Source organism: Vespa crabro, chromosome 5 (assembly GCF_910589235.1).
Source record: "Vespa crabro chromosome 5, iyVesCrab1.2, whole genome shotgun sequence".
In the NCBI taxonomy this organism is placed as follows: Eukaryota; Metazoa; Arthropoda; class Insecta; order Hymenoptera; family Vespidae; genus Vespa; species Vespa crabro.
In genome coordinates, this window is record NC_060959.1 from 10411407 (window position 1) to 10416406 (window position 5000).

At 31.2% G+C, this 5000-nt stretch overlaps 1 protein-coding gene and 1 long non-coding RNA gene across 3 annotated transcripts in view; one reads left to right on the forward strand and one right to left on the reverse strand.

Moving 5' to 3' along the window:
* The window catches only part of LOC124424388, a 1937-nt gene extending 74 nt beyond the window's left edge, over nucleotides 1-1863 (reverse strand). Inside the window, exons 1-2 of the long non-coding RNA XR_006942296.1 lie at nucleotides 966-1863; nucleotides 1-802 (exon numbers count right to left, since the gene is read on the reverse strand). The exon at nucleotides 1-802 is cut by the window's left edge and continues 74 nt beyond it. This is a non-coding gene — a long non-coding RNA (uncharacterized LOC124424388). The remainder of the gene's footprint in view (nucleotides 803-965) is intronic.
* The window catches only part of LOC124424385 (dnaJ homolog subfamily B member 6-like), a 17115-nt gene that overhangs the window by 1004 nt on the left and 11111 nt on the right, over nucleotides 1-5000 (forward strand). The window lies entirely within an intron of this gene.

Below are 5000 nucleotides of genomic sequence, written 5' to 3' on the forward strand. Positions count from 1 at the left end.
ACGTAGTTATATACCCATACTCGTACGTATTTACCAACCTCTTAAGTACATGTTACTTCCTTTTTTGTGATTTCTTTTTTCTGCTGCTATCATTAAAAATCATACCACTCTTTCTCTCTCTCTTTCTCTCTCTATATATATATATATATCAATCTCTTTCTCTTACTCTGAACTCGTAATTATAGTACAGTTCCCTCAAATAATTAGATTTATGGATTGCATAAAAAATGAAAATAAAGGGAGTTCAACTCTCTTTATTTTAATAAAATATTCATCTACGATGTTAATCAAAATGTTTTCTTTTTTTTTTTTCTCCCGATCGAATGACTTACATAAATTTCCGTGATTACACGTGTGCCATGTTGTTCGAATGATCAAAAGGAAGGTAACCAATTGTAACCATCGCATTTGCTGTGTTTGTGATCTTGGCCTATTATTTTCTATGTCTCTATATCTTATATCAAAGTATTTCGCGTATACGAGTACGTTCGTTCGAATAATTTATCACGTATCGTAGAATATTCTCGTGAATCTTGGAAATATAGAGATTAATTATTATTTATCATCAATAATTAATAATTTTTATCTTTCGATTAGATTTTTTTATTTATTTATTTATTTATTTATTTATTTATTTATTTATCATTTGACTCACATAGTCGTCGTTGTCGTCGTCGTCATTGTCGTCATATTTATCTCTCAAGTCCGATGTAAATTATATTGTTCTTTATTTATGATTAGACGACTCATGTTATTTTAATCCTATAACAAATTTATGCTTTTGACGTTTATTTCGTGTCGTCTAATAATAATAATTTTATTCATCGTACGATACATGTACATATATGTACAGATAGAAGGAGTATAACGGCGTCGGTGATGTACATAGAAGAGTAGAAAGTTTGTAGGTTATGTTTCGCATCCATTTTACTTTTAAATAATTTCTCGTTCTAAGCTTTACTTACTGGTGGAGTCTATTACTACTACTACTTCTATTACTATTAGTAGTAGTAGTAATAATAGTAGTAGTATGACAGTCGTTCGATAACCCAATGTGATATCATAATGATTCATAAAAGATCCTATACATCGATTTTTAATCGTTTCTTTATGTATGCGTGCGTTAACTTTTTTCCTCGAAAATTCATTGATTTCGTTCGGTTGCGTCGTACAACGTTCTCACTATGACGAATCTAGTTTTTTTTTTGTTCTTTTCTTTTCTTTTCTTTTCTTTTTTTTTTTTTTATATTTATATATATTGATTATTTACATTTTTATAATTATTTAATCGGAAATTAAAAGCTTTTTACTTTCATCAAAGAGTAACATGAAATCTCTTGAGAATTTCCTCGTATCGCTGTTCGATATCCATTAGAAAGCTAAACGATAATACGATAACCATGTCTGGTGGTTGAGGATATTAAAACGAGACTCTACCATTTGAGGCTTCATCTCGTATAATGGCGCAATATATAGCGAGACGTTATCGGGAAAAATTGCTTTTTTCCTTTTCTTTTTTTTTCCTTGTTTTTTTTTTCTTTTCTTTTTTTTTTTTATTCCTCTTCTTTCTTTTCTTTTTTATTTTTTTATTTTTAAATCGATCCCTATTTTTAGCTACCATCAATAAAACTGTCGTGTGATTTGAACGTTGTCTTCGTTTATCGTTACCCGACGATCATTGAAATAATTGCAACAATTGGTGCAATCATATACAGTGGTGTGCATTGTGCACCGTTTAAATATACGAATGAACGAACGAACGAATTGAAATCCAGAATAATTTTCTTTTTTTCTTTTCTTTTCTTTTTTTCCTTTTTTTTCTTTCGTCTGTAAATAATAATACGAGGAGGATTGAAAAAAATTTTTTTATTGCAAATCTCGCCGATTTGTAAAGTAAAAATGAAATAAGGAAAAAATGAAATAAGGAAAAAAAGAAAAGGAAATAAAAAAAATAAAAAAGAACAGAAATAAGAACAGATTGATAACACAGACTCGTGTTGATCGTTATGCGTCGTGTATATATATATATATATCAATGTCACTGCTACGATAACAGGGCCTCATGTATAAAATTCAAGCGGTGTCATCCATATTAATGAAATTCTTCTTTATTAGTTCAACGGTTACGCGATTTAACGGAGCTCACGTTCACCGTAATATTTCCTGCACGCGAACTGCTTGTTATCGCTCGTATTCGTTTGATACCATGTGCCATATCATTATATCTACTTAGAGAAATTCTTTTTTCGTAAATACGATACTAGAATTTTTTCACATTTTCATGTTCAAATTGAAAGCCACTTACGATTCAACACGATTGCCGTCACGTTTTTCTTTCCCCCCCCCCCTCTCTCTCTCTCCCCTTTCTTTTCCTTTTATAATTCAAATTGTTTTCTATTATTTGTATATTCGCAAAATTTTCAATTCGAATTTCCCGGACTTTTTTCTCCCTTCCGCCTCGAATCTATTTCTAACCTATCGTACGCGTTTAATTAATTGTTCAGGATATATGTTATAAATTCGTACGAGTTTCTTTTTAAAAAGAATTCATCCTCCCCTTCTTTTTTACTCTTTCACACGGAAGTATAATATTAAGAGATAATTAATAAAGATAGAAGGGGTCGAGGATCAAAAGGGAGATTATTTGAAAGTGCTTCTGTTCAAAGTGGTTCGCATCCTAAAGTGATTTATTATTGTAAGGCAATGAAGGCAGTGAATGTAGTGTTTATAAAAATTACACAATTTCATTGGTACAATGCCACAATGAGGTTATGTCAGCGACGTGTTTCGGTGTACCAAAAAGCTTGACTTCGCGCTTTTTTTCTGCCGACACGTACGATTTTTTTACTTTCATTTTATTTTATTTTATTTTATTTTATTTATTTATCTTTTGCTTTATCTTTATTTTTTTATTTTCATTATTCCTTCTTTTTTCTTTTTTTTTTTTTTGGACTAAGTGATGTCATGGGATCAATTTTTATTCAGATCAGAGACTTCGCATCAATTTTTCTAACCTAAAAAGTCGATGCATTTCGTTAAAAATTCATGGGTCGTTTAACATATTTTCTCGTGACAATTGTCTTTCGAACATGGTTTCCAACGTTTGTACGTACGAATATACATACGTTCCGTACGTTGACACTGGTAAGCTCGTTATATTATGCATTATGCATATACGTATGTATTTAGCAGTACCGGTAATAGAGGATAGAGGAGATGGTACAGTTGATAAAATTTGCGTTCATCATTATGGCTTGTTTGCATTGTCGATTTCTCTTGGTGTCGCGAAGAGTACTGTGGATTTACCAAGTACTTCTCTCTCTCTCTCTCTCTCTCTCTCTCTCTCTCTCTCTCTCTCTCTCTCTCTGTCTCTGTCTCTCTGTCTCTCTGTCTCTGTTGGTTGATAAATTTATTGAATTTAACTTCTCGTGAAACTAAACTCGACAATTTCCTTTCGTAAAGCGGACGTATCCGTTTATTAACAAGAAACAAGAAAGATTTTTTTTTTTTTTTTTTTTTTATATAAAGAAAATTTTATATCAATGTTTTGATTTGCCCTAAGTGTTTCTAATCGATAGTTGACAATTTTAATACTTAATTTTTAATAACTTAAAATTTTGAAAAAAGGAAAAGAATTATTAAGTATGTACATGTAAAATCGTTTTCTTTAAATTTATATATATATATATATATGTGTATGTATATATATATATATATATATATATATATAAAATTAATTCGTATACATAAAGGACATGAAAGATTAAAAAGAAAAAGAGAAAGAGAAAGAAGAAAAGACCGTCGTCTCTTTCTTTGTATCTCTGACTCATATGATGAAAAAGCATGACCCCAGGTGGGCATTCCCAAGGGAAATGAATCTCAAATTTCAAGTGTGTAATATATATCCCCTATCTGTACGCTTTTTTTTTTTATCCTCCTCGTCAGGATAGTATTTGGAAATCGTTTATCTAATATTTTCCCCAATCCTTTAAACTTAACAATATTACTTCCAAGAGGAGCAATTCTTTCTCTCTTTCTCTATCTCTTGAAATCCTTTTTCTTCGGATACGTCGTCCTGTGTCCATATATGTAAATCTGACGTCAGCACCCTCACCAGATTCGCATAAGGACGCCCACCTTGACACAACGACGACGACGAAGACAACGAAGACGATAACGAAGACGACGACGAGGACGATGACAATGATGACGATGACGATGTCGTCGTTTGTCGTTTCTTTTCCGCATCCTTCAAATTTTATATCATTTTTTTTCTCCCTCTTTTTTCGCTCATTTTTTTCCTCTCTTTTTTCTTCTTCCTCTTTTTTTTTTTTTTTTTTAATGGACATATTTCGTTCTAATATTTCTCTTTTATTCGTCATTGTCATATGGAAATTAGATATTACGTTTAAATTATCAAAAATTTTAATTTAAGAGAAATAGAGAGAGAGGGGGGAGGGGGGTGGGGGGGAGAAGAGAAGAGAAGAATAGATAATCGACATTTTGATTGATTATTGATAAGACCTATATCTCTCTTTTATTCGTCATTGATCATGGAAATTAAATATTAAGCTTACATTTAAATTATCTTAATCCAAATTATCTATATATGAATTAAAATTCAAGAGAGAATGGGAGAATCGATAATGTTTGATACTTTTTAGTTAGATCGATTATCGATATTCCTTCGATTCGATATTCGAGAGTATAATACGTAGATCGTTAAAATAGATCATTGAAAAAAGAAAAGTTTTCCGATATTGATACAAACACACACACACACACACACACAAACACGAACACGTATACATACGATCGAAAGTCAAAATGAAGACCTCGAAAAAAGCCCACTCGTTCTTTAGTTTCAATGATTAGCATGCACGCGTAGGAGATAAACGTGTTTGCTACGTAAGTATTATACCTTTCGTGTTTCGTTTGAATATGAGAAATATGAATAACCATTTTCCCTGTTCTGACAGACACAGAAACATTAAATAAGA